At 33.5% G+C, this 19,270-nt stretch overlaps 1 long non-coding RNA gene across 1 annotated transcript; it reads right to left on the bottom strand.

Moving 5' to 3' along the window:
- Window positions 1–279: 279 nt before the first annotated feature.
- Window positions 280–18,116, bottom strand: LOC143643337 (uncharacterized). The gene is made up of 4 exons (XR_013156225.1): window positions 17,940–18,116; window positions 17,742–17,813; window positions 8,856–8,960; window positions 280–380 (listed from the first exon to the last, which is right to left on the bottom strand). It is a non-coding gene; the product is annotated as an uncharacterized LOC143643337 (long non-coding RNA).
- Between the last annotated feature and the right edge of the window lie 1,154 nt (window positions 18,117–19,270).

Genomic DNA, 19,270 nt, shown 5'->3' with positions numbered 1-19,270 from the left:
CATATAACAGGAATTGAGAAAAAGTAGATCCTATTATTATCGACTCTGTGATCTTAGAGATATTTGAAAAATAAATACCTTTTACATTTTTAAAAGCTAACTCTTTGAAAAAATAAGCGCTAGTAATTTTTGCAAGCAAAAGTTATACAAGTCTTTTAAAACACTATTCCAGGTTCACTGTTTATAATCACCATAGATTAAAAGAGTGGCTTCAAATTTCATTGAAAAATGTGTATTATTTCTATAAGATTAGAGGTAGAAAGAAAAAACTCACCTTTTTATTTCAGAACAGGATCGTTATAACATGAAGCCGACTTTTTTTTTCAGCAGTTAAGTCATTTTCCAGTCATATTACTTATAGCTACTCTTGGCCACAGTTACTGTCAAATAAAATATATTAATGTGGTTTACGTTAGTTGTACATTTAATCATTTTTATTTACCCCTTGTAGAAAGGCAAGTAAGATACTGACTAGGAAAGGACTTATCAGACACCAAATACACAAAGAGAGAATGTTTTTCTATTTCCTTTAATGTCTTTCTTCTGTTTCCATGCAGAAAATAAGTTTTTCAAGGGAGGAAAATATCTTTTATTTTGTTCCAATATTTTAATCTCTGAAGAGATCTTCCATTCTACAGGGTCCTCTACATTTATTAGGTATCAACGCAATAAAGGCTGCTGATTAAAACCAGGAAAGAACATTTAAAAGCGAAGTCTGTTAGGCATTTGGTCACTTTATTTTCTATTAAATATTTATGCTATACTACATAACTCTAATACATGAAATTCAATTTTACAGAATTTCTTTGGGCTGTAATGTGAGGCAAAGGAAGAGAGTGACACTAGAAATAGACTTAAGAAAATTTGTTGACATATATCAACAATGAGCAATATATTTAAAATTAACATTTGGTATGTATCATCAGAGCAGAGTCCAAGAAAGCAAAGGAACTATTTGACAGCAAAACTTTAGGCAGCCTTTGAAATCAAAAGGTACTGATCAGACTTGTCAAACAAGCAGCTAAAATCACTGCTTTGTGAACAACTTGAGAGAAAGATGCAAAACCACTGCTGGCACCCTCATCACAAAGATTCTCTGGGTGTGCAGAGTAATAACTTCAAGTCTGTCCGTGTGCTTAGCTCAGGATCGCATTGCATTAGCTTCTCTTTAAAATATCTAAGGATTTCCAATTGATTCTGCTACTCAACACTTCCCCCTGGCCTAGACAGGACTTCTGAGAGCATGGGTTACAAATTTAACACAGAAGAACAGTTCTTCTGTGTTAAATTTCATCTTGTCAGAGAGTAAATGATCATTAAAGGAGCATGGTTTAGAACACTTTGAGTATGCCAAATTACTCATTTTATATACATTAATAGACACATTCACTAAAATTCACTTTCTCAGTTTATCTACTTTTTTCTCCAGAATTATTTACCAAAATAGGAAATATGCAATTTATCTCTATATTTACATTCTTAAGAAAAAAAGCCAAGGGACATGACAGAATAGTTTGTTTTCACCTGGCCCTAATAAAACATTTTATGTTCTTTTTTTTTTTCAATTTAGATTTGTTGATCCTTGACTTAAGAATTTTAACATAGAGATTAGAAAGCTTTCATTTTACCCTTTATTCTGAGCTTTTTGTTATAGTTTTCTTTATTCCTCCTCTCAAATTTTAAATTCTGCTTGAAGAATATTAAGTTAGTTAACTCAGTTATCCATCTTTGTTGTTCTTTGCTTTCTTCCTGTTGTCGTGTAGCTGGCTAAGAGCAATTAGATCATTTATTCCTATTTTTTCCCTTTGGTGGCATAAGAGTATGAAGGGGATAGATTTGCCTCATAAGACGGAAGCCAACCTTTCGCTTCTTTGTTTTCAGTTCCCTGCTCCATCTCACCGCAGGAGACTCCTCCAGTGTTCCTCAAGGCTGGCTGCACCCAGCTGTCTGGACTGAGCCTCCAGAGCGACTTAGGCACTGGGGACAATCAGGCTCATTTACTAGCATCTGACTTTTTTGGCCCAAAGAACAAAATCTCATAAACAGCACTCACAAAAGGCTCAGTTTTTCAGGGTGTCAAGTTTTGTGACAACCTTCCTCTTGGAAAAGACATAGTGTTTTTCCTTTAGTCCAATGCATTATTACACTGACAGCATTTCTTTTGGAAAGAGTATCTGTGAGATTTGATTGAAACAAAAATCTAAATGATCCAAATGAGAGTGGAAATAGAGCTAAATAAGCAAATCACCCAAACTAATTAAACAACATTCAGTTCCCAAAACCAATTTTATAAAATAAGCATTGTATAATCCACTGGCATTTGATGAACTTGGATTCCAGCCTCATGGTAATCTTTATGCAAAGAAAAGAAAAGAGCTCAACATAGACACTGCTTTAAATGCCCATGTAGATTGGCAAGAGTTCTGTGTTAGCTGAAGCCTCTTGCACATCAAATGCAAAAGAATATTTCCTCAAAATTTATACATGGCTACAATGCCAATAAGCTAGTTGTAAAACAATTTAATAGCATACAGAAATTAAGCAGATCATATTGATGTAAATAAATTCTGTTTCTTATATTATTATTATTACATTGATAATTGAGACCCAAATATGAAATCTACTTCAATAATTCTCTTGAAGACCCAAATAACCACTAAGCTAATGTCTGCCTGAGTACATATATGTACACATTACTGGATGATAGTTATTTATTTATTTTCTACATTCCACCACTAGAATGGAAGTTGCATGAGAGCAAGGTGCTTTCCTATTGTCTCATGACTATATCCACAGCAAATGACTTAAGAGTAGCAGCTATCTATTGCCTTATAAATATTTGAGGAATCGATCAATTAACAGTTACCTTTTTTTTTTTGGATGTTGTGCCATTCTTAAATTATGCCTCCTAACATTCTTTTTTTCCCCATAAAATTACTATTTTATTTTATTACATATGAAAACTGAACATCTTTACTATAAATGGATTAGCACTGTTCAGTAGCAATAGTGTTTACTGCCAAATACTAATTCCCTTTGGAAACGTCTCCAAAATTCTGGGAGCTTATAAAGATGAAAAAGTGGCATATGGTGTGATTACATTAAAGAGGAAGAAACATAAATTCACAACGTTTTTAACTTTGAAAAAACTAAGCACACGATATTTTGAAAAGAAATATTTCTATCATTAAGTGTCATTGATGAGATGTGCAATGTTAATAATATGTAGTAGGTGGTAAAACAATTTCTAAGAATTCCTATAAATTGTAAACTACAATGTTTTCAGACTATATTATCTTTGTAATTTCTGGAGCTTTATATATTTGTACATATCTGTTATATATTGAAGAAATAATACATGTTATAAACCTAGGATTTAGTAAGTGACTTCATTTTGGTTCAATGCTAGCATACTGTAGAATAGAGGATTTCTTTTACAGGTGTCCTATATGCCAGCTGACTGATACCACTTGTGCCACAGCAGATTCCCAAATCTGATTTCAAGAAAGAATCCAACCTAATCCAGATGTCTGATCAAGGAGGTAGTTGATGTAATATAAAACAGGGCAACTAGGAAATCAATACCATCCTGATCCATTTTAAAGCCTTGAGGTCCAGACCTTTCTCTGGTTGTTTGGATCTTCCAAAATTTCATTTCTGAATGGGTGAAAAGCTGAAGATATGGAAAACAAGAATTTAGCATGGGAAGGCAAAAACAGGTCAAGGTAGGCAGACAGTGGTTAAGGTAGTATGTCTGACTCTATGTCAAGATTATTTTTCCTTTGACTATTTTAATATATTTTACTAGACCCAGAAGCTCATGACTCATATATAACTATAGGGAAATGTTTTAGTTAAAGGAAAAGCCAGAAATTATCTAAAAGTCAGAAGTCTGTCTAAAGCTGTCTTTTGAACAAAGACACACCTGTGGCTTTCAGACCCATTTTTTTTTCACTGAAAATATGGAATATTCTATGTTAATATTCATAAAGTTTTCATAAAGGTGTTCCATTGCCTTTTGTGGTCTCACAAAAATCACTCCTTAGATTTAGCTTCCTTAGATTTAGTCTTTGGTGCTTCTGGTCATACTGTGTGTGTACAACATTTGCTCACAAATCTTGTTTTAGACCCACTCACTCAAAGAGCTGATGAAGTAAAATGGAGAATATTGAGAAATCTGGATAAGAGCAATAAAAGTGATTATAGCTGTTTTATAACCATGAAAAAGTAAAAGTTCATTTTTTGAAAAATAGTACTTTACACTCAGTTTCCATTTATTTACCCCTACTGACTCCTTACCCATTTTTTTTCTCACTTTATACCTATGATTTGCACAACAGTGATCACCAGAAGACTGCTTCCAAGTGACTGTTTTTTTGTTTGTTTGTTTTGCATGGGCAGGCACCGGGAAATGAACCTGGGTGTCCCGTATGGCAGGTGAGAATTCTGCCACTGAGTCACCATTGCACTGCCCCCAGGTGACTTTAAAACCCCAAATTTTAAATCTTGTTCTTGAGCTCAGTGATCACTAATACTCTGTAATGATTCCAGTTAGTGCACCTTCCGAACTTGGGTTTTTTGACTTCTACTCTCTTGCCTCTTTCCTTATTTTGCTGAACACATGCTTTTGATTGTGTGGCTGTCTCTCCATCCCAATTCTGCTTATGTATTTGTTAAGGAAATTAATGAATGGGTAGATTGGTCACTGGCTGGATGCACAGATGGCTGCACAGATGAATAAATTTTAGAGTTTATCTCAAGAGCAATGGAAAGTTAGTGAAAGGTTTGATCAGGTGGTGACATAATTAAATTTGTTTTTCTCAGTGTCGTTTCAGCACTCTTCTTTTATCACCTCAATTTTTTCCTGCACTCTTTCATCAAATTAATATTCTTAAAACTTTCCTGATCAAGAAATTCATTGATACCCATCAAATAATAAGCAATAAAAATACATTACTCTGGATTCAAAGTCTTTTAATTTTCCTCCAGTCCCACTTACTATTATTTTCATATGAGCACTTTAAAGATCAAAACCAAGTGTTTTTTGTAGCCTAAGTATTCCTATTTCTGTGATTTTGCTACTGCTATTTACTCTGCCTGGAATAGCCTTCTTTATACATAGTTTATTTTCATATGCTGTAATGAAATTACCTTTAAAGATCATTGTCACATTTTCCAGCAAAAAAAAAGTTTTATTATTTAAGAACTTTGTTTCATTTATTTATTTCATTAATTTTATTCTGAAGTTTTCTTAGTTTACATTAATTCTTACTAGTTTTCTGTGGTAGGAGCCTAATGGTCATTTATTTTATACAATAGTTGGAGAGAACTTCTACTTTAAAGGTTACAGAGGATTATAACTTTAAAAAAAATTTCTGTTTCTCACTTATCTGGATCTTACTATTCTTAGAGACAAAGGATAACTAAAATATGTAAAGTTTAAGAAGTTATAAATAAGTTGCTCATTTGAGGATAATAAAAATGTGTAGATGACAAACTAATATAAAAACCATATGAGACCCAATGTACTTTAGTTTTTAGTATTTTTATGCATGAGAAACTAGAAATTGAAAAATAATAAAATTTATATTCTTCATAAATCTCTATTCTTCTTTCTTTTCAAAATGACATGATTTTATTACGCCAGTGCTATTCCTGCTAGCTATATTGAAAATATTGAAAACACTTTTACATAAAACATATTGCTATTTGTCTTTGAAAACATCCTGAGACAGACATTTATGACACAAAATTGTAATAAACTTAAAGGTCTTTCACTCAAGTTGTTTTGTAAAAATTATTTTATTTTCCATGGTCCCTATTGTGAAGTGTGCTCTAGTACAGGATATTAGCACCTCATAAAAATATGTTCAAGAGCAATCAGTACAGTTTTATGTTAATTTTGTATATTTCAAAATTAGGGAAACCCATAGATTTTTTTTAAATAACATTTGTTTTAGAACAGTTCCAGATTTACAAAAAAAAATTAAAAAGCAAAGATGGTACGAGGAGTTCCCATCATCCCATTTGACTAGAGACTGCTTTGTTGAATAATGCATCTATGGAGGTCTAATTACACTTCATTTTGATCTTTGGTGTGTTGTGGTGGTGAGTTGTGCTTATGCTTCACTGGCATCACTGTGCATTTCCTTTCTACACTATCCTACCACGAGGCATTACATTTTTGGTGTTCCGCTTTCAGGGATGTGAAGTTCTACCACCCTAAGCTCTCCAATTTGAAGGTCCCTGTCAATCTATGACCTATTGATTTTAGCATTCACTTGATGATCTTTACCTAGATACATTATTTCATTAGGTGTTGCCGAGTGTTGATTTTCCAAGTTTACCATTATCTTGCATTTTTTGGCTGGAGTTCTTCTATAGAGATTAACCTGAATATAGAATAGAGTTTATCCAGGTGAACGTAGAATAAACGCATGATTCTTTCTGTGCATTGACCAATTTTCATAAGAGTGAATGGATGTATCATTTTAGGGTTTTTATTGCTCTTCCTTCTGAAAATTTTCATTTTCTTGTCTACAAAAGGCCTCCATCGTTTTACAATTTAGCAAAAAGTTTAAAATTATGGACAGAAACAATAATGTAATTTATGACAAGCGTAATTCTCCTTTTTCTTTTCATTCAGGAATTGGTCTCAGACCAATGAATTCCTTAATTCAGAGGGGAAACATTTTTAGTAAAAATGCTCATGGTAGGAAGGATTAGATTACTTTTGCTTTCAAACACTGATTGACGTTTGTTGAAACAGCAGAACATGGGATTGCACTGAGGTCCTCAAGGCCTCTCTAGCTTCTACCTACACCCAGTTCTGGAACGACACATCTGAGGTTTTGTTACGGTAGTCCTGAGTAGAGGTTATATTCTATTCCAGTTTCTACTGCTATATGAAAAAATACTTAGCAAATTAAAAAAAAAAATCGCTTTATCACATCCTGGGATCAGAATTTCAGAAAGTATGTCAGGAATCTCTGCTCTCTGCTCCAAAGTGTTTTTGGCCTCAGCTGGCAAACTCATTGGCTGTGACTCGATGGTTAGGAGGCTGGGTCATCTGGAGGTCATCTAGGTCACTGGCAGGTATCTGCATCCCCTTTATGGCCTAGCCTTGGAAATCACGCAGCATCACTCCAGGTACCTTCACTGATTACAAGTGAGTCACTTTGGTCAGCACAAATTTAGAAGTGGGGACATGGCTCACCCACCCTCAACGAGAGGGGCAATAAAGAATTTGTGAACATTTCTTTCACAAATGATCTCTAGAGTCATTTAAATAGATTTTATGAAATGAAGAGCTTGGTGCCTTCGCTATAATACATTTAACTAGAATTGCTACTGTTTACTCTTTCCCCTTCAAATATTTTAACTATTTTTCACTACAAAAGTAATAAGTACTCAGAATTATAGGAACATGGGGACAAATGTAAGTATTCATAAATAATATTCTGGCAGATTTCCTTCAGTCTTCTCTAAATCTAGATTTTTTTATTATTGTTTTGTCTATCCTTCATATAGAAATTTTATTTTGCTTTTATCAATTAATATTAATCTGCTAGCATTTAATACTATCAGAAAGGATCATATCATTTAGGTAGTGTTAAAATCTAGTAAGTAAAAGTAACTTAATTTATTGATCAATTTCCAGGCCATTATTTTAGGTTATTTGTATTTTTGATACATACATATTTTATCAAATATGTTTTATTTCCTTGAAATTTGGATTCCATTTTTTTCCAGACATGTAAAATCACAAGTTTTATGCAGTTATTTTACTGACATTTTGTTTTCTGTCATCTTTTGCTGCTTTTAAGCTTAGCACATCTTCCCATATCAGGGGATTTTATAAATATTAATTTCAATTTTCTTTCTTTTTAATTGATTTATTTTTCTACATTTGCCTTTTAATCCAATAACATTTTAGTAGAGTATGAGGTGAGACTCAGCATTCATCAATATCCAAATTCTTGCAATAATATACTTTATTCTTAATAGCACCAATATGAGTTTGAATCTTTTATATTTTTATTCCTTTTGAAAAAAGAAAAATAATAACTGATTCTTAAGTTAAAAAGACTTAGGCTTACAGCTAAAACATAGTTTTCTCATTTCTCTTTCATTTTAAAAGGACAACCATAAATCATCTTGGCAGGCAATCGTTGGTTCTGTCATCAAAAAGAAATTCAGAGAGGGTTGTCTACCATTGTTTCAGTTAACAGAAGTTTTACTTAATAAATTTTAAGCCTAGAAATAATGAGATATTTGAACAATTTTAAGTTTAGGTTCCATAATACCTAAGGGAAAACTATTCCCTCATTCTAACTTATTAAAAATTATATAAGCTCCCTTATGTGTTAAGGGAGCGAGATACTGAAATGAATTCTTTTCTTAAACTGCAGATGGAGAAGAATGGTATTTCTTAAGACATGAACAGGGTAAAAAAGCATGGAAAACATAAAGATTATGCAAACATCCAAATACCTTATTCCATTTAAATTTAGGCTCTGTAGATGGACTTTCCCTTTTAAAGATATTTCCTCCTGTTAAGGATTTTACCATTTAGGTTAATTTAAAAGAGATGGATTTTATGAAGTTAAAAATATTTTTGTAACTAATATTTTAGATTAATTAAGTTGACAAGAAATTAAAGTAGAGGTATAACCTCTGATAAAGCTGATATTCATATGATTTTTATAATCAACTTAACTTTAAGAATGACAGGTTTGTAGAAGCAGCTTCTGGGTCACTACACTATACCAAGCAAAACTCCCTATGCTTGATATCATGGAACCAGCATTGGAAGTAGGGACCTGGGAGCGAACACAAATGTGCCACTGACTCACCATATGATCTTGAGCCAGTCACTTAACTTCATAGGGCCATAGTCTCTTCATCTGTAAAACAATCCTTAGTTCTTATTCTTCTTTATTCTTAAATTTTCTTTGTATCTAAATTATGGAATAAGTCATTCGAAGAAATGATTCTACAGAGAAGTTAGGTAAAGAACCTTATTAATATGTTTCAGAATCTTAAAACACCATTGCACAAATATCAGGCTTTTTTTGAAGAGGATATTCCTTAGTGAATATAACTGAGAAATAAAAAGCCACAAGATGATGCTTTAGTGCTTATCAAAAATTCAAAAAACAAAAGATATCTTTACTACATTGTGATAGTTGGGGTTCTACAGAGAAATACAACTGATACGATACATATTTACGAAAATATTAAAAGGTTGATTATAGGAATTGGCTCATGTGAGCCATGGAGATTGGCAATTCCAAGTTCTATAGATCAGGCTGCAATCTGGAAACGCCAATTCAATGAACAGAAGCTGGCTGACTGACAGCAGAGATAGAAATTTGTCTTTTGACTGTTGAAATCACCAGTTCTCCCTTTAAGGCCTTCAACTGATTGGATGAGACCTCTTTCATTGCTGAATGCAATTGCCTTTGGCAACTGTAGATGCAATCAACTGACTAATGATTTAAATCCAAAAAATACCCTTACAGTAACAATCAGTTCAGTGCTTGATGACCAAATAACTGGACACCATAACCTAGCTAAATTGACATATGAATTTAACCATCACACATATAAAGAGTTATTATAGTTCAATTCATTGACTCAAAGGATTACTATCTCTATAAATTAAGGAATAGAGCATAAAAATGGGTGAGATAAATGCTAAGATTTCAATACATATATAAGCAACAGGAATCAATTCATAATTCAATAAAAGATAAATCCAAGAAAAATATTATTTTCATTGGTAATAGCATTAGAAATTTAAAATAATATTATACTACATTAGGAATGTGTTGATACAATTTTAAATAAGAGGCCCAGGACATAATACAGTTTGTTAGTTTTAACAAATTTATGTTTAAGTTTAGATATCAATATTATCTAGATACAGGTGTAGATATGTGAGTAATATGTGTGTGTGTGTGTGTGTGTGTGTGTTCATGTTAAGAGAGAGAGATCTACATTTAGATTAGTCTTGGCTACAGCCTATGACAGTGAAAACAAAACACCACCTAATTTAGGTGAGTGGCTCTTTTGACTTTTCAAAACACATTTATTAAGCATGCATTATTTTAAAGTGAAAAAAACATTATTAAATAAAACAGAGTGAATATTTGAATAAAGTACTCTAATGGATTATCAAAAATGTTCTTAACAAAAATTTTCAAAACTAAAAATGCATGCTATTATTTTTATATATTTTTTTTACTCATATATGAAATATTTCATAGAGAAAAATAGAGCTACAAATTTGGGGAAAATGCCAGAATAAAACCATAACTATTTTTCATCATTGATAAATTTATTCAGTGCCAGATGACACAAAAGCATATCAAGATTTTGAGTTCATGTGTTTGTGGCATGATCTTAAATTGAGACATGCTCTTCAGGTTACAACTGAAAGATAAAAACCTGAGAATACTTACCTGAGCTGCAAATTAAACCCTGGGGACTAACAGGCAATGAAACCTATTCTTTGGATTCTACCCATTACTTGTATGCTTGGTCCCTGTGGCTAGTTCAGGGTTATCCACGTGGGGACAAAACATGACGCTTGTAATTGCCTTATTACAGAACAAAATTTTCCCCAGAGATCATGAACACTGCAACAGATTGTAGACAACAGTGACCCTCCCTAGAGCCAAGTAGGTAGCCTATGAATTCCAGGGAACAAGAAAATGATAGAATTTCTTCTCATAAACTTTTAATGTGGAGAACTATATCACTATGCAATATCGCCTTACACCATGCCTGTGAGAGACTAATTCTGAAAGCATTATAAGATCAATAAGTTTTTTATATTGCCTTAGAATTCATATAGTCGAGATGTTGCTTCACCAGAACTGCAGAGTTGGTGCCATTTTCCAGTTTTAAAGGATATAACTAATTCAGTTTTGCTCAGGAATCTAAGGTATATATTTATTTTACAAGGCACAAATCAGTACTAGTGTTCAACATTCTATGTGCAAGAAGAACTTTAAAATGGCATATTTTCAGAATTGGAAACAAGTTAAAAATAAAATTTTAACATGAAAGGCAAAGCAAAAGTCATACCTCTCTTGTTGAGGTATTTTAGAAAATTCCCAATACACAAAGTCTTAAAATAAATATATTTTTCTCTGTATTTCAAAGACTTTATAGAAACTCCTTTTCTTTGCCCCTTCCATTTCCAAGCTATCTTCTCTCCTCATGCACATTAATTCTGTTAAATCTCTCTATTGATCTTACCCGTCACCCCACAACCAGGAATTTCATTTTCACAGGCTGTGGCCAAGACTAACTTATACATTATGATCTAACTCCTGAAGGCCTACTTTGCCATACGAATTCCCTGAAAACTGAACGAGAATAGTTCATGCTTTTTCCCTTCCATTTTTATATGGTCCTGTGCTAGGAATAATTCTATTTAATAGTTCAAAGTTCAAAAAACATACCTGAGTAAAGTTGTTTTATATCACAAAATGGATAATAAATATTTCTCTTATGATGCTAAAAGTTAAAAAATTAACTTAATTCTATTACAAAGCCCTGTAAATGGCAATGCATTAGGAACTAAACCACATATTGAAAGAAAAAACAAGGTTTCTATTCTCATGTTGATATCACTAAGTTACTTCTCCAGATGCAAAATCATTTTAAATAGTGCAGATAATCACTTTTACAAAAGTTTTATGCATATTCTCTACATGGGAATTTAAAGTTTCTAAATTTGTGCAACAAAAATAAAGTCAATTTTTCTTCCTTTTGATTGGCTTTAAAATAGCATTAACAAATAAGCATAGCCTTAGGAAGAGAAGAAAGGAGTGCTGAGAATATTGATTTTTATCTGGATTCACAGAGTTTGATGTTCTGACAGCCATCTAAATGAAGATGACAAGTACATAAAGGAATGGGTCTGGAGCTCAGAAATAAGTTAAACTAGGGGTAGCGGGAGAGAAGCAGTGGTTAGATCCGGGATATGGATGAAAGTGCATAAAATTAACAAAAGAAGATAAATCTTGAAGAATACCACATCATAAAATGATGGCAACATATAATTAATAAGAGAAGAAGAAGGACTGGTTATTGAGATGATGGGGCACCAATGATTAAGTGTTACTCCAGCTAAAAGAAGGGAGGGACTAAAGAAGAATATCTCTAAGTATCAAATATCACAGAGGCCAAAGTAGAATAAGGACTGGAAGTTTTCCATTGGATTTGATATCAGTAAGTAATTGGCAGCATTCATCCTAATAATTTAAATAGAATGTAAAAGAAAAAAAGACTGTGGATTGAGGAAGGAATGGAAGATTGATATAATAGCGTTGATAAAGGCTCAGACTGATCATTCAAGAATTATTGTGATTGATAGAAAAAAACAAGGCTTTGAAGAATGTTCCACCACCACCACACTTATTAATAGTGAAAACTGGATCCTTCCTATGTTCCCACTTAATGAAGCCACCAGAAAAGAGTTGGAGTGGATGACTGATGAAACAAGGATTTAGAACATCCTAGCACCTAGATCATATAGGTATATTAAAAGTCACTATTTACCAAGAGGCTGGGATCAGAGAAATCCAAGATTAAATTGCATGCTCACTGAGCACATAATTACACAGCACTTATTAATTGCTTATTAAAATAAACATCTAAAGTTTTAACACAAAAAAGATTCTTTTTAAAGCTGACTGTTAGAATACATTGCACAATAATTTCCTGAAAAGAAATTATTCACAAGCATCACTTTAGTATTACCCTAGACATTGTTAGGTGATGCTTATAATAAAGTCTCTCTCTAATTTAAAATTCTTCACCAGGCTGATGCAAACTTTGCTACTTCTTCCATATCTTACTCTTTTAATTTCTGTAAAGTATCATATATATTTTAGTCATTCTTTCCTTGCTTTTTAGCCTTCTTTTATCCATTTCTAAAGTCCACAATAATGTCCCACTGGCCGAAGTTCTTTCCTTTTATTTTTCATATTAATAATCATATTAAGGCTTTATTATTTACAAATAATATAATATGTGCATTTAAGTATCTCAAAACTCAATGAGATACTACTGGATTGAACTATTGTTTCCAGCAATTTCTGTTCTTCCAGTAGGCAGAGTACAGCATAACCCTGACCTCAGATTTTTAGCTTGATTGTAAGACTCTTGCTTTGACCAATGGAGAGTAGGTACAAGTATCAGGGTATCAGTTGAAGCTGAAGCTTTCAGAAGCATTGCATATTTCCATTTGTCTCAGAGCTTCTTTATTCATGAGAATAGCATGTTCCAGACAGCAGAAGTTCTATGGCTTAAGATCCAAAAAGAGGCAACATATGACATTTAGGCAAGTGCCATTAAGTTCAGGTGAGCCCAGTAAAGTCACACAGCCAACCAGGAGACCCAAGTGTGGCTGTTTGTTGTCACAGCAAAAGCTGCCTAATACAATTATGCATTATAACAGAAAAAAAAACTTCACAGCATTTAGGTAAATTAATCAATTGCAATTTACTAATTGCAGGATCAAAAGTTAGTTCTTTTAAAGATTGAACAATTTTTGAGAGGTAAATGAGGATCAAATCATTCAAAGGCTTTGTGATACACATAAGGAAATAATTTACATGCTGAAGCCAATTCTATAGCAATTTTAATTTCCTGGAGAAGGAAAGACTTTGTCTGTAAAATCCATTATATAGAGTGCCTAAAGCAAATTTATTCTCTATTAAGGTGATGAGGAATCCAAATAATTGAATTTCCCTAAGTTTATGAAGATGCTGCTGCTTTTAAATTTGTGTTGGAAATATAGTAACATGATTTCCTTTTTTTGTGGTAATTATATCTGAGGTCAAGTTTGTGTGAAAGGAGCAGAGATACCTGATTATGGGTGTAATGGAACAGGCAGCAAGAAAATCTCCAATGCAGCTGCCAATGCCTCAAGTGTCACAATTAGACATGTTCATTCATTTATTGGATAATCTTTAAAATATTTATTGAAAACCTATGATAAACATGGCACTAAGTGGTTGTGATACATCAGTGGATAAAACAAACAATAATCTCCACCCTCAAGGAGTTTACATTACAAGAAGGGGAGACAAATCAACAAGTCAACAGTAAACATAATGAATAAATTACATAGCACATTAATGGTTTTGAAATACAAATAGAATAGGAAAAGGAGATCAGGAGGACCTAATTAGGAGTGAAATGTTATTGATGAGGAGTTCAGGTAATCTCATCAAGAAAATAACATTTGAACAAAATTTGAAAGAGGGAATTAGTCATGCAAATACTGGAGGAAAGAACATGCAAGTGGAGGGAAGAATGGACTACACACAGAAAAAGCCACGGTGAAGGCCTTAACAAGGGAGTCTTCTTAGCATGTTCAAACCACTGACACTTTGTGTACCTGGATTGGAGAGAGGAATTAAAAAAGAATAGTAGATTACATAAAAAAATGTAGTAAATTGCCCCCCTCTGATGAAGGTGGCAGAGTGAGACATTTCAGGGCTCCAATGCCCCCCATACCCCACCCCCAGAAGCTTTATACAACTGCAAAGACTCAGATAAACAACTTTATCAAAGCTAATGTTCTTAAATGTGGAAGAGGAAGGCAGACCAGTAGGTCAGAGAGATGCAATATGAGAAGAACTTCTCCTGGTCTTTTCTGACTTTGTAGATGGAGGAAGTCCGAAGAATGTGGTGACCTCTAAAAGCTAAGAACAATCTTCGATTTATATCCAGCAAGAAAATAAGGACCTCCGTCACAGATGCACAGAGAACTGAATTCTGCCAAAACAATCAGAACATGCAGGAAACAAATTTTCCTCTTAGTGCCTCAAAAAAAGAGCATAGCCTGTGGGTGCCTTGATTTTATTCTGGTGAGATTTATACCAGATTTCTAACCTACAGAACTGTAAGATAAATTTGTGCAGTTTTAAGTTAGTATATTTGGGGTGATTTGTTATAGCAGCAACAGAAAATTAACACACTACTATGTACAGAAAATGCTATGGAAGGGGTGGCAAGGGAGGAGTAGAGAGAATAGTTAGAAGTTTATTGTAATAATCCAGATGAGGAATGATGGTGTTTTGAACCCAGATAATAACAATGAATTCAGTGGAAAGGGATGCAATTCCATCTATCTTCTTTAGGTAGATCCAAAAGTGTTTCTTGACAGATATGATTATAGTATATGAGAAAGTGTCAAAGATGGCACCAAGGTTTTTGCCTGAGAAACTGAAAGGATGGAGTAGCCCTCCACTGAGATGTGAAAGATTGTGGAGAGAGGAGGATTCAGGATAAGTACAAGAGATCAATTTGGGATATACTAGATATTCCAATAAAGTCCTGGAAGGAAGGATTAAATATGCAAGTCTGAGTTAAGGAATAATGTAAATTTGGATCCCAGTGGCATGTAGGTGGTTGTTAAGCTGTGTACTGGATGGGTGAGTTATGGAATGAGTGTTGATAGAGAAGCACTCTTTGGCTGATTATTCTTTGCCAGGTATATTTAACTTAAATATATATTTAAGTTAAAATATATATACCTGGTAAAGTAGCCAATGATAAGTATTGAGAACTGTCCTTCCAGATTGCTTGCTTTCATAACAAGTGGAACACGTAAACCATAAAAGCTTGGAAATCTGGAAACTATGTGCTTGTAAAAAATATACATACCGAACTGATGAGGCTAAAGAAACCTGGGTAAGCAAAAATAAACTTAGCTTATTTGGCAGTTCTGCCTAATTCCTTCCCTGATTACATAAGCACAGTATATAAATTGTGCTTATGTAATATATATATATATATATATATATATATATATATATATATATATATCATCTTTGACCGTATTCCATGGTAGAAGCTGAGGCTTGCTGAGCATGTCATTCCCTGTGTCATTGCTTGCTTTGCCTTTGGAAAATGGCTTTATCTCTTTAGCAAACTTTTAGTTTCTTCAAATGTTATAACCACTTGCAAAAGACTGGTAACAATTAAACCTGAAATAGGAGAGCCACTATGACACAAAAATGAGCAGACTTAGATGTATAGTCTCTCCCTATCTCAAAAACATCCACCTGAATGCTTGTAATGTGCTAGACACTGTGCTAAGTACTCCATATGTGTAATCTCATTTAATTCTCACAACAACCCCATGTGGTGGCATTACAATGACAGGTGAGAAAATTACACTTTGGAGAGATTAAAAATCTTGCCCAATTTCATTCACAAAGCTGGTAAGTGTCTGGGCCAGGGTGCAAGTGCAAGTCAGACTGCCTCTAAAGCTCACTGTCTTAACTGCTGTGCTGTAGTACAAGTAGTTGATTACAAATTCTTACAGTTTTAACTCTAAACTATTCCTTGAATCTTTCCATCCATTTCATTCCTACTACAAATTCCCAGTGTGTCCCCTGGTTATTTTACTCAATTGATATTAGACATATACTGTTTCTTGTTTCTGCTTTCTTCTGTTCTCCTCCAAAACGTGCTCCACCAGTTAGCATGATCTACTTCAAATGTACCATGACTATAAGACTCTCCTGCCTACAACTCTTCTATTGATCTCTGTTTCTGGCAAGATGAAGTGCATAGTCTTTAATAAGTGAGTGAAATCCTTTTTACTATGCCAGACTCACATGTCTTTAGTCATTCATACCTTACATATTTCCCAGCTACACCAACTGAAATGTAGATCCCTGGATATGCCCTATGCATCTGACTATGCTGCTCCCACCTCTACTCCTGATAATTCCAACTCTTGAATAACTTCTATTCAGCACTAAAACTTAGTGCAGAAATCATGTCCTACAGAATACCTTCTCTTTGCAAACTTGGCACGTTTAATGAGCACTTTCTCTGGGCCACACACTGTGCTAAGCCTGTGAACACAAGAACTCATGACATGTTTGGGAGACAACCACATAAACAACATTTAAATTTAATATTTTAAATGCCAGAGAAAGTAGACCCTGGAAAATCCTAAGACCTCACCCAGAAATTCTCCTCTTGGCTCTTCATTATCATATTAAAATGATCCTAATTGCTAAATTATATTTATTGTTTCAGTCTACAAAAGAATTTTCTAATATGCTGTTGAAATCATTTCAAAACTCATCTGAAATAAATTAAAATGTCTGAATTAATTTACTTAACCAATTTGGTTTCCTATTGTAAAAATAATATTCTTAAAGTCATATGGGTGAAATTAAATAGCAAATTTAAAAAATAAGAATGTAATAAATGCAATTACACCTAGAAATATATTTCTTAAGTTTCAAGGTTCCAAACTTCAGTCTCTACTTTTAAAAATGTTATTCTGAATTAATTTATGTAATCTGGATTCTTGGCTAGTGTTTAAATCACTCTCCAGGATTAATCTGGAGCATTTAGCATTATTAACTCTTTTGAATCAAAATGCCTGAAAATGGTAACAAATGGAAGTTTGAGAGAACTATAAACCCTTTAAGTTTATAAATTATTAAATATTGCAATGTTTTATATTTGCAGGTAATACGAATTCTAAAGAGTAGTTAAAACTACTTAGCTGTACATACTGTATCAAATTGGCAATGGTTTTGTTTATATGTAGGCATAAATCATTTTTGTGAGATAAGATTATCATATTTTTAATATTCTCACAATTATGTATTGTACACCAATATAATACAGAATTCACACATTTAAATGTAATTTTTGTAAGAAGCCATGATTAAAAATATGCAAACCTTCCCACGACTCCAAAAGAAGTGGAAACTTGTCCTCTGGTTCATCTGACTCCAAATGATTCTTCGAGCCTTCTGAGAAGCACAAAGAGATAAAAGAATTTGCTAACTATCTACTTAATGCTATAGCCATGATTAAAATCATCAGCCCCAGAGAAGAGGGGTTGACATTTCAAGTCATATAGGGAAGGGATCCTTCACCTTAATCTTGGGCAAGTTCAGAAGTGGAGCCAAAGCACCCGCCTCAAGCAGGGTCCACACAAGCCCTCACAGCCGTGAAAAGGGCCTGGGGGGCACGAAGAATGCTTGCTTTCCTTGGAGTCTCTGGTCTGGGAAAAGCATCCTTCTGTGAGGAATAAAACTCGAAACCTATATACCATGCACATATGGAAGTTAATGTACCCTGAAGCCATGGGACTCCCTAGATAAAAAAATAAATAAATAACCTAGAAATTGGTCTAAGCCTCCAAGAACACCTAGAGATCTAGCAAAAACGAATTCAAATTTTAGTAGTACCACTTCGACAGCATGGATGTATGAGATTCCCACAGAACAAACAGTCTCTCAGGACTTCAGAACAACAGCTGGAATCTAAATACTGTCCAAGGCAGGAGTACAACACTCTCTCCATGAAGGTTTATATCTGGAAATAAAAACCTAGTAGTAAATCAATGTTTGCTCAGCTTTGGTTTCTCTGGCTGCCCTAGATCCACTCTGGATTATGATGATTCTAGATTGCTAGTGCCTTCAGCTGCCAGGAAAAGGAAAATACAATACTCTCTGGAGGAAGAACACATCATCCTAAAACTCAAATTATTCTTACAACTACTTTCTCAAATAAAAAATTTCAGCATTCTGTTAAAGATCAAGATTCAAGGATATAAAGCAATGAGAATATGAACCAACATAAATGATGGATAATACAAAGAGAACCTCAAATCTTGCAGACATTCAAATTGCCAGGTAGAGCTATTAAAGAATAGTTAACATTACCTTGCTTATGGAGATCAGAAAAATTAAAAATTTTGTAAGCCTTAGGTAATAATAGAAAGTAATATAGCATATTTTTCAAAAGGAATATCACAATAAATAAAACTAAACACTCAATGTATGAGTATAATAGCAGATTTGACTCAGCTGGAAAAAGAATTTGTGATTTGGAAGATAAGTCAAAAGAAGCTGTGTAGAAAGAAAAGGGAGAAACAAAAGGATATAAAACTCAGTGAGGGGCAATGGTGGCTCATTGGCACAGTTTTCACCTGCCATGCCAGAGACCCAGGTTCAATTCCTGGTATTTGCCTGCCCATGTAAAAAAAAACAAACAAACGAAAAACCAGTAAGAAGATATGACATTCATTTTATTAACACCCAGAGGGACAAGAGAGAAAGAATAGAGAAGAAACAATATTTGAAGAAATAATAGGTTTGAATTTTCCTAATGAATTTTAAAGAGTAAGCAATGCATAGAAAACAAGAAGCCATGAATACAAGAATACAAGAATTACAATAAACCCAAAGAATGAAAAATTGAA

Source organism: Tamandua tetradactyla, chromosome 8 (assembly GCF_023851605.1).
Source record: "Tamandua tetradactyla isolate mTamTet1 chromosome 8, mTamTet1.pri, whole genome shotgun sequence".
Lineage (NCBI taxonomy): Eukaryota > Metazoa > Chordata > Mammalia > Pilosa > Myrmecophagidae > Tamandua > Tamandua tetradactyla.
Note: the sequence above shows the minus strand (reverse complement) of the source record. Positions and strands in the feature narration are given on the sequence as shown.